General features: G+C 38.9%; 1 long non-coding RNA gene across 2 annotated transcripts; it reads left to right on the top strand.

Moving 5' to 3' along the window:
- The first annotated feature begins 310 nt into the window (after window positions 1–310).
- LOC111270233 (uncharacterized) lies at window positions 311–3,597 on the top strand. Of its 2 annotated transcripts, XR_002686210.2 has the most exons (4): window positions 311–780; window positions 1,582–1,721; window positions 2,312–2,445; window positions 3,387–3,597. It is a non-coding gene; the product is annotated as an uncharacterized LOC111270233 (long non-coding RNA). The 2 variants fall into 2 exon arrangements; XR_015314903.1 differs by lacking the exon at window positions 311–780 and having other exon boundaries at window positions 797–1,721.
- The last annotated feature ends 19,115 nt before the right edge of the window (window positions 3,598–22,712 follow it).

The following is a 22,712-nucleotide window of genomic DNA, read 5'->3' on the forward strand; positions in this document are numbered from 1 at the left end:
GTCTGCTCCACTCAAAATCGTATAAGCCTTTGCACGAAAGCAAGTTCAAACGCAATTTACCTGTTGTTTTTAAGTGGAGGCTAACTTGAACATCATCATGAAACGCTCTATACAAGTTGCTCCTATAGCGATTTTACTGTACAATTCTTATAGTTTTTCAATGAACGAGTCGAAAAGTGCAAAAAAGAAACGAAATTTCTAGAAAGCCTTTCGTATTGAGTCGACTTGACAGACCCAAAGCACGGTTTCCATCTATGTGGGCTGATTATTAGCTAATCCATTTAAAAACAACGTACCTTTTCGTGGAGCAGTCATCTGCGCGTTTCGTCCATTTAGTGTTACTTCTTTACGTATTTAAAATATCCACTTCAAAAACAATGTAATATTTTGTTGAATCGGACCGTGCTGGTATTGAATTTATTTGTTTGTCTGTATATCTTCATTAGTCACCCAGTGATGTCATTGATCACCTCATCACAATGACGATACAACAAGATTTGCTATCCACTTTTGAGACATCCAAGCACACTCCTAAATACGCACAATGTTTAAAGTGAGTCACAATAATATTACATAATAACAGTAACGAGTTAGCCAATATTTGCTATTCCAGGCGTGCTTGATGGCTTTTTTACTCGGCACGCAATTATTGTATCACAACATGGACCGCGTATTGCGTTTTGGACAAATCTATTACATTGACAATGTACTACTATCTGAGGCAGCGGTGAAGTGTCCTCAGGGGAAACCAGCCGAAGCAACTGCGACTCGTCTGGAAAGGTAGTACTGCTGGCCCTCGCAATGCCTAGTAGTGATATTAGCCATGATGACTCAGTCTCCACGCCACCGTTAGTGAGATGGTCCCTCTGATAACAGAAGCCACAAAGCCCTTGCTCTGACAGAATTGCGGGGTCTCCCTTCTACCGTCGTACCCTTGACCTTAATTTCAAATTTTTCACCCGTTTCCTTTCTGCTCACTACGACACCAGCACCATACGGAGGCTTACACAGATTTGCACAAAAACTAGATAGATATTAACAATATTACAATCAACGCCACCGCCACCGTCAGTTAAAACAGTAACAGCGGCATTGCAGGGTTTTCCATACGCTAGTCGCTCACGCACACAAAGTGCTTAGGCTGAATTGAAGTAGCGTCTGCTGCAGCGTCCGCCACAGAGCGACACAGATGAACAAGTTTAAATGTGTTTTTTTCTTCCGGCGTTCCAAGTTTCGCTGGCGGAAGAACGTTTACATAAAAGGGGGACCAGTTGCAAACTCTGATAGGTCCCTTGACACCAGTACAAAAAAAGTACGGCTTCGCAGCTAGGTTGGTATGGATGCTTCGGAGCGGCACAGTGAGCGGGGGACGACGGTTCTGTTGGTCAGTTTCTGTTAATGTAGCATATATGATTGCATTTGTAATTTGGAAATGATCGTCGATGTGGCATTAGTTCTTTGTTGTGTTTACCGAGGCAAAGATGGCCAGAAAAAAAATGGATAAGAAACACGCCGCTTCAGGCTCGATACGAACGAGGGAATGAAAAAGACATTTTACAGATTTTCATTATCGATTCTTAGAAGTAGGGGAGACGTTTATATGTGGAATATTACAGTCATCAGTCTTCTGACTCTTCAGTACGCTTAAAATTCAGCATAAAGATTATGCAATGGATTCGATTTGCAGCAGCAACACAACATATTGAAACAACTGACGAAAGGTAGGTAATGTTTTTGTTACATTTAGACATCGTGGGATGACGCTTTCCGCGATTTTGCTCAATCTATGAATTTATTAATAAATAATTTTCTTAAATAAAATAGTGCATACTTTTTGTGATTTAAAACTAAACGGTTTCCTTAAAGAGCCAAAAACCACTGATAGGCTATTCAAACCCCGCCATCGATGCGCATTACGTCCGGGATAAAATGAAAACAGCCCTCGGTATAATGTCCTGGTATTCAATTGATTCAATAAAATGTATTGAGTTGAACGTACAAATAAAGAATTACTACGAGTATGAGTTCCGCCTTTTATAACGCGGAAAGATTAGCTTAACTTAACGATAACTAAGGCGTAACTCGTAGTTCGTTAATTGTAATTAACTGCAGATCGGCACGTAATTCATTCAGTTGATAAGTAATGTGATAACCTGTGCCACTATCTATCTATACTTAAGGATGAGGATCTTCTACACTTCTAGAGAAGTCATTCTACTCGAAGGATAAAGAAAGTCATTTGCTAAATGCAAAAGAAAAAGCGGCACTAGATCAGATCTCTTTCAAACTATGGTACAACATATTTCAACAGATTAAGGCCACTCGTTTGAACCTCATGGAACGCAGCCGTTAGTAAATACGGTGAGATAGTCAGCGGCACTGATTTGTGTTCGATGCCGATCAGAAATACGGGCGAAGGGAGAAAAGCGTCATCGATCGCATTAGGTACGCTGTAGTATGGTTTTTCCTAATTTGATAGTTTGCATATTTCGACGCTATTCAATGTATACTTGATTTACAGAGAAGCAGTACTATATAGTTGTTACTAATGGGAGATCCATGGAATGAAGGTCTTTATTACCCCCAAGTTGATTTATTTTTGCGCTATTGATATAGTCTAGTGATGATGATGATGATCTGTGAACTGTGGTAACTGAAGGCGCGGGCTGTGCTTTCGATATTGCTATTCGTACCCTAGCTTAAGGCTCATTGGCTTTCTTCAAAACTTTCAACAAGTCATTGAATAGTAAAACGATACAAGGATATTCTAAGGCCACGCCCTGTCTATGACTGTGCTGCGAATGTAAAATTTTTTCAAATGAAGTACAAAAAGAACGAACCAGACAAAACGACTGGTGACCGGGCGACTACTGATAGTGATGTACAGTCGATCTTGCGTCGCTTCATGCGTCAATAGCAATCCTACATTTCATTTTGTAGTAAATCTTAAATAGCGGCGTCAATATCTTCATATTCAATGAATCGTGTCTAGTAATAATTAGTAGGTTTAGTTAAAACGGTGGCCAATTTGTCCTGGAAATGCAATAAAAGAGTCGATGTCGAGGATTTGAAGGACTAGGTAAATAGTCGCAGTCGCAAAGTGAATTTCTGAAAATAGCCATTTGCAGAAAGCGAAGCTCGGAGCCTTACTTTGAAGGCCTAGTTTTCTCCTTAGTATCTATATGGGCGACATTCAAATACACACGAATACGTAACAAAAAAAAATATACGTATTAAATACAGGGTTCAACAGGCGTCTATGATTTATCAGCTTCACCCAAATAGATCTATGCTTTCAGAAGCTGCCTGCAAGAAAAACAATGTAGATAGATTAGAAGACAAAAAAATCATTGAAAACTAAGCCTATTTGTATCTTTTATACATAGATGTTTGCAGATGGTAATCAAACACAGGTTATTTTGTGCTAAATGAAGCTGGACCTTTCGGCTGAAATAAATATGACGTCGCATCGCAAGCCGCCGACTACGAAAGTAACGTTGTTCAGCCGCGACTCATTCCTAAGAAAACGACAAATCAAGGATAGTGAAAATGGTGAAAACGACCTACAAATAAACATCGTCTAAGGATCACACGGTTCACTTTTGTTTCCTTTGATTTTTTACAATGAGATTGTCTAGTTCTTGACATAATTTCAACCCGACCCAATCTCAAATGGCCAGACATATTTCATAGAGAGATCCAGGCCGGTATTCGAGTTCCGATCAATCCTGCCTGCCCTGTAATCAGGTGGGAACGATTTCGAGGTCTTCTCTAAATTAAGCAGCGAACGTTAGGCTGGTAGAGTCTTGTTTAGAGATCGCGAGAAGCTCTTGCCAAATCGAATGCGCTACCCAGAAGAGAGGCCGCCATTGATCTTAATATCCTAATGTAATATTGGTGGCCGGAGCTGCTAGTCTATCCGAGCTTTGCGAATGATAACACCACGACGAACGGAGAAAAGTTGTTAGCAAAATGTTTGGCTGTGAACCTATCAATATGCGCTGACTTGATAATGGAACGGTCCCAGAGTTTATGACCAAGAAAAGAAAACTTGTCTAGATAAAGCACTGAGTGAAAGTTCAAGTGTAGATGCTGTTTCGACGCCTCGTCTCCATGGTTATAGCAATACAGAATTAGCAAAGATGTCGTATTAATAAAATTAGTGTCAGCGCATAAGCCTGGATATTTACATAGAGCTAAGTACGATAATTTGCTAGGTAATTAGTAACAGAAAACTATGCCGGTAATACGCTTTGAATGATCTCTGAAGCAATCTAGGGTGGTAGTACGCAAGATGCGAAACGTTCAAATTTCAAGCGGTCTGATTGAGAATTTTAATTTTGAATTATAAATAAACTAGTTATTTAAGGCGAGGAAACATCATCGTTCTCTAGCCCAGAGCGTTGAAATGAAAAAAAAACTATATAGAGACGGTGAAACCAACCTATATAGACAATATATAATAATCAATGCGTGTCGCCTTTTACAGAGAGGAAGACAGTAGCCCTTTTGGCGGTAGTTTCGGTGAGCAAGAACTGAAGGGTGCCACAACCCCTATTGTCAACAATTAATGGTGAAATCTATCCAAGTATTGACACAGATATGATTACATGCTATCTACTATCCGGAAGGCATGCCAACGACAAGATTTAATTTCATGGTCGGGAACGATCTAGCTTCGGAAAAATTGTCAAACAAATGTAGTCATCTATTGAAAGGACACACGTCGTAGCTGTTATATATACATATACAATGCCTTTGCTATAACGAGTTGGTATTGCTGGATCAATGTGCAATTTTTTTTTTAAATGGTAGAGAAAATGGGCAGTTCACGTACGACGAAATCCGTTACGAAGAAGCCCATTACGCAGAACATTAACTTGATGATATGATCGCTTTGACGTTGCTTCGCTTTGGGTTACTTTGTCCTGATAGTCATCGTTGTATCGGATCTCTCTGCTCTTCGTTTAAAGTTGCTCTATCAAAAACAAGCTAAACATTATTTGACTTCCGGCCTCGGGTTTAAAATTACGTTGCAATTATCCATAGACGTCTTTTGTGGCATGCTGCATTTTTCGTTGCAGACCTGCTGCTATCTTTTTGTTGGCAGCCGCGTCTGCGGTTATGGGAGCAAAGCGTTGTTAAAAACGTCAGGACGTCAATGACAACGATGCAAAAAGGTCGCACAATCAGTCATCGGTTACCGCATTCGTTGCTGTCCACTGTGCGGTCCAGTCAAATACAAATGACTCTGTCGTTAGATTTGTCCTTTTAATTGTTAAAATGGCATAAAATTAAGGTAAATTTTATCGTTTTCCGCTTGGGAAGTCCGAACAGCCAAAGCTGGGCCTTGTACGTCTTACTAGCTAACAGTCAGTGGTAAGAGCAATACTTTTAAAAATTATTTCGTTTCTATATATGTGATAATTTTTAACACACATCGTATTCACAACGAATTCGATTTTAGTGGTTTTTTCACTCTAACTTGCCCCTAATTGTAGACACTTCGGCAATTTTGTGTCTCAAAGTACATAGAACTATTATTATAGACAGTATTAATGGGACCTGACTGTACGAAAACATATGGAAGGCCGTCGAAGACGTCAACCAAGACGGTGTCATCAACAAGCTTCACTGAGTGTACAGAATACGGAAAACGCACCTTTGTAGAAGTAAAACAACAGAAAACAGCGTTACGCCAGGCGTTTCCTTTGTCGTTTTTAGTTTTAGACGATCAGAAAAATTAATTTGCAGCAAACTGCTCTGAAGCTCTCCGTATATCGGTAGCTGAAGCCTGTAATATATACACCACATATAATAATGTGGTGTAACAAAGAAACTTCACGTATATTACAGATATATTTTTTCGTATAATCATGCAGCTAGGTTATGTATCTCTGTTCGTTAGCGTATCGATTCTATCAAGCGGTCATAAGACTACTAAATTTTGATAGAATATAATAATAAAGCTGAAAATCTAACAGCAAAATTTGCTAGAAGGAAGATAAACAAAATATCTTCTGATTTTTAATCTAAAGTAAAATTCCACCCACCTACCTACCTCGTTATATTGGGCTATGACGGAATCTATATAACACGAACTCATCCATGGAAGCATCTGACCACTGCCTGATCGAAAGCTGTAGAGCATCTGAGCAAATAGTTGATTCGGAACTCGTAGGTCTGTGGAGGGTCTTTGAGGTTGTAGAAATATGTACAACTACGAAGTCTCGTACTCTTCCCACTAGGATACGACGTTACAAAGATTTTTATGAACTGTGAAATTGCGTCGGGCGAAGACAGAACCGATCTGGAATATGGAAGGTTTAGTAAGTCATATTGATTATGCCTGGTTCGGCACTGAACAAATTGCTTGTCGTATAAAAGCCTGCAAATAGGGCTACCTCTAGCAAGAAAGTTATCAACGTTCCGGCTGAATTGATTCTTTATTTATGCGTCAAGCGTTCAGTAATGCGTTTACTATCTAATAAATTTCACATATAATGCACAGATCGGACAGTAAGTGTATCAACGTTCCAAGCGTTCGCCTGAAGCTAGGTCCTATGTCGTTTGTTGCCGACGTTTCGGCCACTTAGGCTCGACAAATTAAAATCGCTAAAATAGTGTAAAATTAAGGAAATGTTCCCGAATCTTCTGATGTTATTTTTACAATGTTCTGTTGTTAGGTTGAAACTTAACAAAAAGTAATGCTTCAGCGACATACTCATTAATCTATACTAGTAGAGGCCTGAGTTGGCGGGTTCTATCGAGCTAAAACCATTTTTCGATGGGCGGATTAAGCTTATTTTTTTCATGGATTGCTTAAGTTCAGTTTTGGGAAGGTCCGCGCGGAAGATCAACGCTGCTGCTGGGCAAATACTTTTGTCCTTAGAAGACAAAGCTTGCTTTTTCCTAGAAAACATCATTTGGTTGACCGTGAACGAGCGGAGCAAATTTTTCGTCACTTTATACATTTGACAACGACAAGCAGCAGAGTATCGTACGTGTCGTTCTATTTGTGTAAAGATTGTTTTCGGTGAACGAGCGTGCCAAGCTTGCGTGACGTGAATAGGTGCTTGTGAGTAGGAACTATGCTTCGCAAGAAGCTATAACTTTATAGCTAACAGTTTAACGCGACGTAATTTTTATTATAAATATAATAAGGCAACACAAATAAGATTTGTTTAATAGCAAAATAGGGCGAGACCCGCGGATGGCCTTACGGCCATTGTTGTAACTACAATAATGTATCAGTTTATTTACGTAACGATGGTTTTGAATGCGTTCAAGCCGATTTCAGGTGGTTTTTGAGTGAATTTCTACTAATTATCAATTGAGAAACAAAAAAGAGTTGATTTTTGTGAAAAATCCTAGACCGCTTTTTAGAACATCATGCGAAAATTTCAACATGTAATGTACATGTAACAATGTAATTACTGATTTGAAACTTAAAAACAAACTGAATATGCTATTCGAGACATGCCAGATATTTGAGCCCTTTATTAACAAATAAATTAAATGAAATAAAAATAAATTAATATACCGAACGAAATATATCAAGATCTATATGCTTATCTAGAGGACTATGTATTCTATACCTCAGTAGCTACTTATTAGAAAAAAGAAAAATCGTGAAAGCTGGTGACGTCTAACTTAATCTGCATGTACGTTCTTCAAAAATCGGACGGCCACCCTATTCACCTGTGTCCTGAATAAAAAGTTAATCAACCAACACAAAAAAGGCCCGTAATCAGCAATAAATAAAAATGGGTAACAGATTAGGTGAAACAAACTAATTGCAAAAGGATACCTATTGATCTACCTTACTGTCTATGCTAGGCTGCATGTATATATATATATATTATTACATGCATTATTATTATATAAAAACAAATATATTATAAATAAATATAAAAATAAATCAACGGAAAGAGAAGTATCTAATAAAATATTGTGTGTTAATAATAATATATAAGTAATTAAAAGGTATGCATAAGCCAAAAGCAGGATTATAGTTAATACGCAAATGGGTGTAAAATTAAAATGGGTGATTTTTTTTTATTAAGGTACAGTAGTATAGTATAGAAGAAATAATTCTAATAATAATAATGGTAGTGATAGTTATAAAAGAACTGATACAAATACGAGATTATCATTGTATTGGAGGTACCCGAGTGCTGTCTAGCATTTTTCATAACAGACCAAATTTTAAGTGGTATCGTTAGACAAGCATGGGTACGCATGCATTAAAAAAGCGTCTCTAAATAAAAGTTTGAGTAAATACAACGAAGTAATGTTAAATACCTATTTTTTTTTCTTGCGTGTAGTTTTATTTAACAACGAAGTATTGGACACCAGGGGCATTGTTGTACTATTTTTTAGGGAAAACTAGGGCGAAAGTCATATGAGGTTGCTAGGAGAACAGGCGATCAAAGCCAAACATCAGTCGTCTAATTGAAATCTGAGTATCTGAGATTCGATCTCAGATTCTGGAGTTTTTAGGATAATATCCGTAAGGCAGTAAGATCTAACTGAAGTCTCTGAATAGCGAAGCCACAAACTCACATGATCAGACTTCAGAAGAGACGAGGAAATGTGCATTCATAACAAAAGACTAATAATGAAACGAACCTCATTCACCGTAATATATCGTGGTAATGTGGAATAAAGCTAAGTAATTCGTCCGGTTTAGGCAGATAAAGAGCTGGTACTCTGCGATAGCAGATCCGCATAAACAAATTTACCTTTGTCAAGTTGTCAAGAAATCAATGCACTTCAAAAGATAACGGGATTTTAGCTTGTGACAAAATATTGTTAACAAAACCAAGACATATATTAAGATGGACTTGACAAAGCTGTCGTAACCAATACCAAGAAAAGACAAGATGCAACAAACAGTTTGAACTATAACTTAGAAATTTACAAGGACTCCATAATAATCAGCCCTAAACTAAAGCTTCAATAGCTGATTTTCAAAAGGCAAACAGACGATAACACGTACAAATCGCTCTTGTTTCAGTGTATGTTTTCCTTATTTGAACCCTAGTGACACCTTTACGATCCCCGAAAAGTCGCCTACGAAAAGCGAAAACGTCTTAAGTTATTTACGTTTTACCTCGTATCAATCCGGTATTTAACCTAAGCTCGACACCCTTTTTTTTTATTGTCCCGTCGAATTAACTCAGAATTACATCGAGATTCAGAAAAAAATTCTAAGTACATACCTAGAACACATACTTTATAACTTTCATAACGCGTGTCGTATATTCCACACGCGTACAATGTCCTACATCAGCCCTAAATCCTACGTCATAGGTCCGATGACGTAGCTCATGTCTATTCGAAGCTCGACTTCTCGGAGAGTTTCACGAATCCGATTGCCCCAGGTGATATTTTCCAAACGAAAGCAAGAACGAATATTCAATAATACGTGAGCAAGGTAAACAAGGTCCCCTCGTTCTTCGTTACCAAGCTTCGGCAGACGCTCACACGTTCGAATATTTTGGCTTCAAGGAAGCATAAGATTGGATAGCTGGATTTCGTACCATATATATGCGTATACGAGATTGTGGTCTAAAAGAGATATCCACGTAAAATGACACATAGAAAAATAGCTGGATTATGTTTAGGGCATTCGGGCAGAAATATAACAGCTGTAGAGGAATTTGAAATAATAGACGGCGTTTATTATCTATAGTGTTTCTTTCTGTTGTTCGATCCCATAAGTTTTTTGCTGAGCTGATTCGATCTAAGTTAAATCTAAAAAGTAGCACATATTCCCACTGGACTGTCCTTGGTCCTTGAAGAGGTAATTAGTAATTGATAACATTACACTGAGGTTAAACAATGAAAAAAAAAGTATTCTTTTATTCAGTTTATATTCAATGAAAAAAAGACCTTTTAAACTGTAAATTTCGTATGAGATAACACTAATTGATTATCTAACAGAAACAAATATCGACATTTTGTCTAAAAGAAACGCCCATGGTGTATCTCGCAGAGATGTATCGATTACATCCGGTAGCTTGGTTCTGGTTTTTTCGTTTATGACTGATACACGTACGAAATCTGTACGAGGAGATATAACGATGGAAGGTGGCGGAGGACTACATTTATTAATAGCCAAAAACAAGTTTTAAAAGACAGATAATTTCAACTGCAATCAACATGGCTTATAAAACGTGTTTGATAATCTTTTTTTATAAGAAGCACAAAGTAGGCAACAGTGTTGTGTTGGTAAGCCTCATCGCAAAATACTTTTTAGCCCATTTAGTCGCGTATTCTCGGTCACGTCCGTAGACCTATCGGGCTATATTTCCTAACGTGAGAAAACCGTACTAGTAGGCCACGGGTAAAAAAATTGGTTTAAGGTGGTCTGATTTTCTTCTAGGCAACATGTGTCGTATAATATCCAGTGATCTCAACTACTTATTGTTAAAAAGTTGAAGGATCAGGTACTTCAATTGTAATGAAATTCTTTGCGTCGCCCAAATGCGTATGTGTTTACGTGTATAGAGGCGAGCCCATAGCTTTACGATATTTGGTTATATGGGTTAGTAGCAAAGGCTTCTGATTCTCTGACTAACTCTTGGGTCTACTAGATAGTACAATCATGAATATATCATACGATTGTATGATTTTTAGGTTTCAAAAGAATAACAATGTTCGTCACACCTTACCATCTATATACAGATGTAGCATCGAATTATGGAATATGTTGCTACGAGAAGTCATAGAATGTTGAATAGAAAGCACTAACAAAATCAGCAGAAATTTGCTTAAATCACGCTCTTACCGTCGAATTTAAACGAAAAAACACAGCTGGTGGAAACAATTAAGTAGAATAAGCTGAGCAAACAAACCATCATCTAATGTACCTGTTCATACGTACTTGGCACAGATCTGGCAGGGTTATTTTTTAAAAAACAAAACCAATATATAAGAGGATAATTGTTTCTTATCACCACTACTTTCGGTGTTTTGGAATCGAATTAATTTTGCAATAATTTTTAATAAATGATTTTTATTCGCCCCTGGGAAGTAATATTAGATGAATACAAAATGACTTAAGCAAGCACAAGTGCTCACCAAAATACCGCGCTAACCCTTTAGCTATTTATTCTTTTGAAAAAGGAAGTAACCCAACGTCTAGATTTCCATGATCTTGTCGCGTGCAAGCAACAATTCTCTGTTGTCCTACAACGGCCTTGACCGGACAGCTAGTCCAATAACAAAATCCTATTGCGTGTTTATTTCTGCATGAGGCTAAACTACACATGTCACCCCTATTAAGCACTGATTATACCGCAAATCTAGAAATTTTTCCTTTTTTCTAGTGATTCATTAGTGTTCAGGAGGCAAATCAAAAGTATTTCAATCCTCGCAGCGGCCATCCAACAAGCAGAAAACTTACGAATGTACGTTTAGACATCAGTGTCGCCCTTTCAAGTGTATGGTAGGCTCATAGCTTAGGAGTACAATGTTTACGCGAGAACTGTCCAAAAAGACTTGCCATCAATGCTTGCTACGAAACAATAGACAAGCGGGTTTCTCTATGCTTACGTTAGACGTCCGATAGAGCTAGCACAAATTACTGATAACGGGCGTTTCAATGGAACTTGCTGAAGTTCCGTTGACCATGAATCGTACCGTGAAAATGACCGCACAGACCATAACCCAACAGAGTTAAGGTCAGCGGCGGTCTTGTTAAAGTTAACGCCTTCCACGCGCTGCTCGACCTTTTCGTTTTTAGATAAACAGTGCGTGTTGACGGATTACTACTGAAATCGTAAAAGCTATGCGCTGGGTTACGAAAAGATTTATTTTTTTTGCCTTATTGTGTCAAGTGTCGTCCCAAAAACTAATAAAACAGTTTGTACCTGCAGCAATCGCGATGATGCTGAATTGATTAACAGAAGGTCTGTAGTATATATTGCTTGAGGCGTGTGCCTTATGGAGTTTTTACAAAATAACAGATACGTTTGACAAAACAAATGCCCTGTATATAGAGAGTAAACAGCATTGTCATCAACTGAGCCCTGTTGACAATCGCTAGCCAGTTTACCGTTTTTTTTTTTTTTTTTTTTTTTTTTAAGTAAAACTGTGAACTTCAAGAGCATATAGGCATAACTGATTTTGTACGAAAAAACATTCAGCTCAGACGCTTGTCCACTATAGTAAATAGATATGAAATCCAATAAAAAATAGCATGATCAAGATATCGAATTTTAACATCTGCAATTTGAATATCTCTATTACTCAACTCTTGGTTTTTCCATGAGGTGATTAATAGAATATAGTATCATGGCTGTTCCGAAGTAAGTTACCGATTTTTTTATAAATCTCTTCAGTGTGATAGTTGATCAGTAGACGGGTGTTCGGTTTACCAATGCATTACCAACCGTATTGCCCCAAAGCAGTACCGGACGGTAAACAACAGATTTAGTGAGCTTAGCAAATCTAAAAAACAATAATTTTGAGAATAGCCTTCGACAGGGGCAAACGTTATTTTACTTCTGTCTACTTAATTCATCCTACCCAAAAGGACACCTTGCAAAGGATTTGGTGATCAATTTTTTACGTCAGTCGGCTTTATTATCTGCTCCATTGGTACGACTTACAGGCACATATATTCAGTTAGAGGGCAGTTGAAGTATTTATTTTTCATACCTAGCACATTTTAATACGAATTTTCCCTATTTTTTTTTTTTAATTCTAGTTACTATTAGAAACACTTAGCCATCTCATTGTGAATATATGCATATGCTGGATAAATTTACAGGCAGTTTATTTCCTAATAGAAACCTTTTTCTCTATCATACATCCTGTCATTATGAGTAATTCATTAGGAAACATTTTCCAGGTTTAGGTGTTTCACTTTAACCAGTACTACAATGTATCCATTTAGCTGGATCTGAAGCTGCAGGTTTTAGGGGGCCGCAATTAAAGTGTCATCATCGCCAAGAAGAAGTCACCACCAGCTTGATTCACGTCAATTTATATAGAAAAAAAAAATATATATATATATAAACGCTATCGTTTGCATTATTGTGGAAAAATACAAACTTTGAAAAAACTGTAAGCACCTTTTGTGTCGATACCTCATATGTAATACCTGTTGAAAGCATCAGTCAAGGCCCCGTGTGTACGGTACGTCGTTTACTAGCAACTTCAAGTGGGATATGGATAATTTCTTGAAAGGTCATTAAGTCTGGTAAATGTTTGCTATGTTGAACGGTTGCCAGTTAGAACTTTTAGTTTCATTACCTCCAAACATCAGATAACTTTTGTTGCGTTTAAACAGGGACGACCGTTGCCAAATAAAGTTATAAATGCCAATGGAGAGAAATTTACAAATTCGGTATGGAGGCAATCATTAGAAGTTTTCCGCATAGACCGACTACTCGACGACTTTTCGATAGTTCAAGCTGCTGTGAACAGATTGTGCAGTCGTTCAATTAAGCGGGTCGTACCCCATCTTTAGCAGCAAGTTCAACGCCAAAAAAACAGTCAGGATAAATAGGACAGAAAGTTAACGTTATTGTAAACCTACGATTATTGTACAAAACAAGGAAACGATGCTTTCAAAGCATGAACTTCATAAAGCAACATTCGCAAGTATGCCCTTAGTCGGGGTTTGATAAAACATTGACTGTTCCGTTGTGCAGTAATGTGCCATATTTCACTGCAATGGTCACTTAATTAGCAAGATTGATTTTGACACCGGTTGGTGTTCCTCGCGTCTCTGTACATAGGGGTAGTCTAACCCAAGATACATAATTGTAAAGTTCAATTACACCAATCAAACACTCCTATAATTGATATAATCTTATATCAACTATATATATATATAAAACTACTTAAATCAATGTAAATTCTTTCGCTTCACCTCGCGTTTGCCATTTTCACTGACAATTCTAACCCTAGCCCCTAGATCGATATCACACTCCGTTTTAACTTGTTTCTACTGAAGCTATTTTCCCTCATAATTATCACTTTGATGAATCAATAGCACAGATTCAATAATGTACACATCGACAAGTTAGAAATGCAGACGATCATATCGTTCCTGACAAATAGTAGCCGTTATGTCTCCCACAGAACCGAGTCTTTCCATGCATTACTGATCCCTAGCACAAACGCTACCTCTATATTTGATCGTCTGAAATCTATTTCATTTTCCCTCTCGTCACTTCATGTTATTGTGCTCCCCAAATACGAGAACTATATTCACCAAATATTCTATTATATATCGAACGCTCGTTCTGTTGGGCCTCGCTGCTGCTGTGACGTCACTCCTTAGCCGCGCCAGGCAAAAGTAAGTCGGCGCTTCGGTTCCGTTCGGCGACCACCCCTTGTCGGTTTTTTCCGACTCTTCGTCGGGCTCAGCTTCCTTACTTGCATCTGCCTCACCCCCGCCGTCAGCTCCGCAGTCCACTTTTTGGGTTGTGTTTCCGTCGCCAGCCTTTGTCCTCTCATCAACACAATGCCCATCAACGTGCGCGCCGGCTCAGCCTTCTCCACTACCGTTGCCATCCTGGAAAAAGGGAAGGAATGCGATATATTGACCTTTCATTAGAGTTAATAGACGTTTTGGTAAACAAAAGTTACCTTATTCATTGATTTATTAACCATATATGTGACAGGTAACTGGAAACGTCGGGTATTTCTGCAGGTGTCACAAATTAATCATTGTCCTTTCTTATGAGAAAGGGATGTGTTACACATGTATTGTTTATTTATTATGGCTAATTTTTAAAATGAAAATATCTCATAGTGGCGTGATCGCCAGAAAAAGAACCAGCAAAATCGGCAATTCGAATAAGGAAGCTCGAGACGAGCCGGAGTCACTTAAACGTAGAGAAGTCGGCAAAAATAAGGTGATTCTTTTTTGATCGACACTAAAGATACAGCCTTTCGGATACGCGTAGTGCACTGATACAAAAGGTACTGAAATATTTGCTCAATAAGAAGTTAAAAGAAGTTGTTACAAACGTGCTCTAGAAACATATCTACAAGTAATGACGCCTTAGCCTTAGCCTTAGCCTCAGCCGTTAAAAAATTGCCTATAGCATATTGATCACTTCTATAGCAAATGACCGACTATACAGTCTATACAGGACCGACTATACAGGTGGAAATTAAATGCTTCTTAGTATCGAGACGAGTGAGCCATATAACAGTCGTAAACAAGTGGAAAATCATCAAGTTACGGATTCGAGCATGTTCAAGTTACTGGCATCGCATCTTCGCTCGTAACTATCTGTATCGTAAGTACCTCACGAAAGAATCTATATAAATAAGCGTGCGCCTCCACATATAATCAAACCTAGCAAAGACACTTGATTGACATCACGCACAAATAAAGATTACGAAAACGGTCCATCAGCAGTTGCTATTAGCTAACATCGAGTGTTTACTTATATCTGTTAGCTGATGAAGGCGGAGCTCGATGCATCAATCGATTCATAACGCTCGACTCCTATCGCCGCCATGATCGGTACGCGACATCGACTGTTTGCAGACGTCTTAGTTACCCGTATGTAAGTTTTCGGTGGCCCACACAACGAGGCGCGTACGAACCAGCCAAAACTTTCCCTTTCAGCTCTAAACCTAAACTTAGAGAGTTTATTGAGCCAATCATAGACAGATACAGGATACGGCCTCAAACATTGTGGACGCTCATATGTAATAGCTTTTGCCCTAATCGCTCGTAGCACGTTTGTTCATCAGCAGCCGCTTTCTCATCTCCTGCCGGAAATAATAAAGCACAAATACAATAACAGCTACATAAAGTCATATTATTATATATAGTGCTCGAACGCAAGCTCTATCGATAGTATGGCGGCCTGTAGCAATGCATTTTCAATAGAGTTCTTTTTTTGTGGTCCTGTTAATGTCGTGCAGGGTAGTATACATATACCCACAAAAAAATACTTGTAGTCAAAAGGCGGCAAAGCCTTGCACAACTGCCGGCTTAATAGAGTATAAGATTACATTCAAATTGATTGTCTTAGCAAACATCAATCATAGTAATAATAGCCAGCTTTATATGATGTATTTTTACATTGGGTTGCAATAAAAAGCTTCTTGTTGTTAACGGGCGATATGTCTTTAGATTCGTTGCTTTTTCAAGACGGTTAAAGATAAGATCCAGTACCCGAGGCAGAATCTGAACTTGCACAAAAACCATAGTCTCTTATCTGCTGGTCTGGCTTTGCCAATTACAAGGTCAACGTAACAACACGTGATATGACGTTAAGAATCATTACGTCCAGTCAAGAAGGATTATTTTAAGCCTTTTCAACCCATTATAGCTATTTTCTGCCCCTGAGTTGTTGTCCATTGTTATCTTGCTGGTGAAGTACGTGCTGTGTCAGGCTCTTAGCAGACGCGTTCGGCCTAACAGTTACTAACTAATGTCCACGCACGAACTATTTAGCCGTTTTGCTTTCTCGGTACATTATCGTAGACGGAGAGCAAAAGTTACCTATACAATTGCATCACGATTTCTGACGGGGATTTACGCGGTGAGGGTCTCTACGATCGACTTTAAGAAGCACCACGTTTTGACTAGAGGTATGTTGATCTATTTGGCCATTAGCTATTGTATCCATTACAATACCGCATTCGCAACGAGTCGCTTTGAGCAAATACAGTAAACGACTTTTAGTACTGCTCCATTAATGGTAACTAACTGCAACAAGACCCCCCCCCCTGACGTAGCATAGCTTGATAAAAGTTCCCTTTGCTATAATTCGCACGCCTCAATGGATTGCTTCTAGAAAAATATAGCTGATCAGGATAGGTCGGCCATATTGACGTTGCAATTTATATTACACTGCTGTTTCATATATGTGTCGGGTTTTTTGAAGATTGAAACGAAGGGCACCCTGAACGATCGGCTCATTGAAAAATGTATAGCGAAACAGAACCTACCGTAAGTAGTATTATCTTACCTGAAATTGGCGAGTCAAAACACCCGAATATCTTTTAAACTACGCAACATTTAGAAGGATATAAATATTTGCACCAAGTTTTTATACATCAACGTCTATAAGCGGACAGGGTATCATTCGAAGGGGAAAATCGGAGGGTAATTTAGCGCATTTTTTAATTACGCTTCCCTTTCCTGCAGGCCTAATCGTAAGTGGAATTTATCGATAACTTAATAAAAACCTCAGCCAAAAACATCTTGAAGAAAAGTTTGTTGCTAGTACAATCATTTTGAGAACAAAAATTGGGAGGTTGAAGACTATAGGAGAGTCGGCTACATCTCCGGGCGTCAAACGAAAAAATAAAACACTCTGCTACAGGAACTATTGAGTAAAATATAGCACAGACAATGGGCTTCCTGTCTGCCTAAAAAAAAAATTCCTAGAAACGTGCATTATGAAATTTTATTGCAGATAAAACAAGCAAAAATTGATTCTTTATGAACAGAGTTCAACATGGAAACACGTCTCTAGGGCAACCTGCGTGGATATTACAAGCGAAAAAACTGCCTAGAATAAAACACGAAACGGTTTGTACCACCAGAGACGGGTGAGGCGACAGAATTGTACTTAACAGGGGGAAAACCTGGTCCGGTGGCAATGTTGAAGAGATTTCACAGTAAGGTAAGCGAATTCTCACAGTGGATATCGGGAGCATCTGAGCCCCATACTGAGATATGGGCTAAAACAACACGGTCAAGGGGGTCAGATGTCTTCAATTCCCAAACTGTACAACGACAGCGCATAAGCTCATCGACGTGCTTCAATCGTGGTCTGGATCGAATAGAGCAGTTACTCTAGCTTTTATACTTTCTCTATTTAAGTCCGTGTGACGTTCACTTGTTTCCGGGACTTGAGGAAAACAGTAATGCACAACTGCTCAAAAGCTTCCAAAGTACTAGCTCAAATGAGTTAACAGTGAATTGTGCGTGCGCCGAAGTACTTTGTTCCTATATTGTTTCAAAGTTATTCAACATTTTCGACCTGCAAAAGACCTCTGGACAATCTAATATATATACAAGAGCAGTATAAATTAATATTTGTGTCACACAATTTTACGCTGGAAAATCTTGATAAGAAATGAAGAGATCAAATATGTCGGAAGGCAGCAAAAACTACCGGAGCCGCACCGACATGAGAAGGCAAAAGATGTTCGATAAGGCGAATGGCTTGTTCGAGGACTATTTCAATTACGTTACAACAACTGATATGTTCTTCAGCGTGTTTGCGTGCTGTCTATGAATGGTTCAAAGAATGTTACGAATATTATGACGCACGCAGAACTTTATATAGTATTAATCCCGTCATAGAATAAAGGGCAAATAGTTCTACTGGGTATGTAGTATGCTGTTAGAAAGCTAGTCTTGAGACAGAAGAAGTTGTTTTTGGGTTTTTTTGTGCTATTTTTGCAAAAAAGTGATAGTGCATTAGGAAAATTACGCCGTTTGGTGATATCAAGATACGAGCACTTTCCGGCTATGAAGATGCTATCTTGAAGGTATCCTGGAAAACAACTGGAACTTCGCCCTTGTTATTAAAAGCATAAGAGAAGTGAGAAAGCCACGATAATAATGAGTTTTGAAAAAGCAGTCATGGTTAGAATGCGGCGCTTTGTTAACATTTTCTTTAGTTCTCAGCTTCTAAATATATGGACAAAACTATAAACGGGATACAAACAATTAAACCGATGATTTATCTCCATATATTCAGTGGTGGCAATTGGAAATTTAGATCGACAGGAACGCTACGTGGCCTGGGCCAGCTAAAAGCCTTCCGAAGATAATCAATTAACCGATCAGCCAATGATAGGAGATGCCGTTATTTGCTACATAAACTCCCATAAAATTTACAAATAAAATCTAATTATAATACCAGGTTGGATTAAGGCAGACGTCAGCCGAAAATGTATATGGTATTTGTAGATAACTCCGGGCGAAAATGAAGGCGACGATTTCCAAGCGGAGCTTCATGATACGTTTGCAACTGCTTTTTTCTGCGACGGCACAAACGCTCGTGGCAATTACACACACAGATCGTTTACAGACACTCGGGCTGTATGTAACAGATTCTTGTTGTGGGCATAAATCTCCATACAAGTCAATATGAGAAGGTCGTACTAACTCAACTGAGTGGTACTTACTCAACACAGGCCGTGAGGCAAGTGAGCGCTCGCGAAGTGCGTCTCGGCAAATATTGAAGGCACGCAAATATGTCTTTTTTGGGATCTTTGTCCATTTATGTTTTTGTCAGTTTCACTTAGGCCTCAGTCGACATCAGCGTGAGCTTCTTTGTTCTCTACTTCGGCTTCTTTGGAGACGCAACGCTTGAAAAGAGCGCATCCACACATGACAATGCCAACGGACGGAACGACAAAACTAAACGTGATTACCATGACCGCCATGAGCCGTAATGCATCAGCTGTCGATACGTCACAATCTGATTATATTAAATAATGTACTGGGCCTTTTATGCCACGCGTATGGATATTGATACGATCTACCCGTTTCTATAAAAAATTCTATGACGATTTGATCATTTATTTGACTTTGTTCTGGTGATGATAAATTACATATTTATATAGTAGAAATACCATTACTGACTGTATAATTAACGTCTAGCACATTCGTTAATGGTATTTCTACTTGCTTGTCCGAATTGTCGCGATGTTACGGCCTTGACGTTGATAGTAAATATATGTAACGACTACAGTAAGATTCGTAGTGGCTTTCGTCTGTTCTATTGCGCTAGATTTACGTCAGCCCTTTGAGCCAATCGAGTTTGCTGTACTTGAACTCGTTCACGTTTTTTCAAACGATTCTATAGTTAGCCTCTTTTATTTACGCATATTGAACTAATGTATATATAAAAAATTTCTATATACTTTTCTGCGCCAGTCTGTTTGCTGCATCGACATCTTTTCATTCGTCATAGACATTTTCAGATGGGTCGCTGTTCTAACGATTTAACTGCTGATTAAGCATGCTGCAAGTCCGCATACAGGCATGCTCATGACTAACGATCGCGTGCAATTAACGCACGGGTACATTAGGATCGTCTCGGAGCGTTCGAAGAAGAACGCCCGTCGTGGCTACCGATAGCAAAAGTCCACAGCAAAGGCATATTGCTGCTGCGCCGTAACATGCTTTCGTACCGGAGCTTACCGTCATTTTTGTGCTGCCTTATCAGAGTATTAGGCACAGAGCCACGCGGACCAGACGCTTCTGCTCGCTAATTTGGCCAGTCACCTGTGAGAGAAAATGAAGGTTACTGCAAACGGACATATATATGCCTAGTAGCTCTCGGACACATTTAGTTCGTATCTGGAAAAACCAAACTCAAATAATCCTCTGGATCAAGGCTTTTGTAGAGCAACAACCAGCCTCTTTGAGAGCGTATATGCCGTTTCTACCGTAGAACGTCATGGCTCTTTGTCGGCCTATGCTGGCCTAGGCGCGTGGGGAAGCGCACAACGTTACAGCGGGTAACCAAGCAATTGAGAGATCAAGATGTCTATAAATTTTAGCTCGACAGCTAAAATAAGCTCGATTAGATCTTAGACAGAATACGAATTCCTGCTCGAAACATGCCCATAGCGTTAGCCATAATTTGTAATTAGCACGTCACAAGGAGCACGATGCGTTTTTCGCTAGGACTTCAAATACATTAACAGGCATAGTGACAAAAGGGCAAGATCCAACAAACTGTACCTTCCAAAAGAAATAAACTCTAACAAAGAGGCGTGGCGATGTCGGTTCACATTTAAATATCCCCTAAGCGAGCATATGATTGAAAGTGTGAGGCAACCATTACCGTATAGTAAGTTGACGAATATGGCCATATATGATAATATAAGGCACGCACAATTTCGAATCGAGATTTATTTGCGTTCACTAGCAGAAACGCCTGGTCATATCATCAGATTTTTACTTATTTTATTATAACGAGTTTATTATCAGACTATTTTTGTTCCTATATACCTACTACTATATTGGGTAATCGTTCGTTACCGCCCTACTCGATCAACTACAAGGTGAAGTACACCAAAAACATCAACGAGAACCATTCAGCAGACGGTGACCTAATTCCTTAATTAATAATTGCTTTGCCGCAGATTATATATACACAACCGTTTTACGTACTTGCTGACCTGTCGGCGTATTCGGGCGGCCTTGTATTTTTGCATTTCTTGTTCATCATCACCCTGCCGCTAAGGTAACCGAATCACTGAGTCAGGATTATATTCGTCTTGATAGCTATCTTAGGCGGCGTATGTGGCGTCAGACGGGAAAGAGCTCGTCAGGTCTTTTAGTACAACCTTTACGAGCTCATGCACTCATTCACTTCACCAGTAAGTACTCATAATCAAGATCATCGCAATCTACTGTTTGTCGAACCTTTTCGGACCAAACTACTCGAAACTGTTACAGCCTTCGGTAAAACGTCATCATAATATAACGCCGCAAACAAATGTACGTCTGTTCATGTCATTTATGGCTAAGAAAGACAGCTAACTAACTATACTGAGTTATCGCGCAAATGCTCCATGGATTCTTCCGTCCAGTTGCTACATCCTGCCACTTTTAGGATTTTTTTGTGTGGCAGTAATTCGAAACTTTCGAGCATCGCGCGATATTGTCGGGGGGACATGAAGGAATACGTAACTCTAGGTGCAACTATTTCTGGAATCATTAGCATATTAATCTTCGAATCAATTTTTGACACTTTATAACTTGAGAGAGTAAACAACTTGAAGACAGCGTCGAAAAAATAATTGGGTATTTTTACATAAAGCAAACTTTGCAGATGTGGGCTTCGACTTAAATGCAATGGCGGGCTCGCTTGGCATTCTTGATGGCAGTCGTTCGTTTCAACGAGTTTTCGACCGCTTTTTCGAAAACATCTAACGATATCTTTGTCATGGCAGTTTCCTTAAGTTTGGCCGTCGTCCGTGGATCGTTGTAGTGCATCTTGTTCTTTAGGTGCCTCCATTAAACGATGTCAAGCGGGGTTATTTCGCATGATCTAGGGGGCCATTCGACGTCACCTGTTTGGAGACCGCATACTGAAATGATGCTTCAACGTTCTTGGTTATGTGGAGGCATAAACCATCTTGCTGGTTTCATATCTTTTGCAAACCTTTTATTAACCGTTCGGGGAATAGGAAAACATAAAATCATGTTTTCTTAATGGGCAGAGTTAACAGCTTTGTCGAAGAAAAGGCCGACGATGCTTTCAGCCTATATGATACTAGGCTCTAGAATTTATGGATTACGTCTAATGTGGGTTTCTCTTAGATACCATTTATGGGTCGTAGACGCTTCGAGTAGACAAGCCAAGGGCAAAATTAAGGAGAATCCGTGCCGCGCTCTTGGAGATAAAGCTAGACGCAAGCGAAAAAATGGCTGAAAGCTGGGTACTATGTTATATAAGCTAAAAAAGCTTCGTACTGATGTTATAAGTAAAATATTAAACGCACGAAGCTTGTAATAAGATCTGAGTAAATATATTCAGTCATTTTTTGTTGGTGTAGTTTCAAGATTAAATCCGACGAGGCGGCTGTCCCTGTATCTAGCAACGATCTCCAATAGCTTAAATGACAAAATCGATGCACCCTAAATATTCAAAAAGAACTGGCCATGGTCTTTCTTTATTTGTTTCGATGTTTTATTGCCTTGGTATTCTATTGTGTCCTCATTGTTATGATTAGTGCTTCGCGGA

This window comes from Varroa jacobsoni, unplaced genomic scaffold (assembly GCF_002532875.2).
Source record: "Varroa jacobsoni isolate VJ856 unplaced genomic scaffold, vjacob_1.0 scaffold_1457, whole genome shotgun sequence".
Lineage (NCBI taxonomy): Eukaryota > Metazoa > Arthropoda > Arachnida > Mesostigmata > Varroidae > Varroa > Varroa jacobsoni.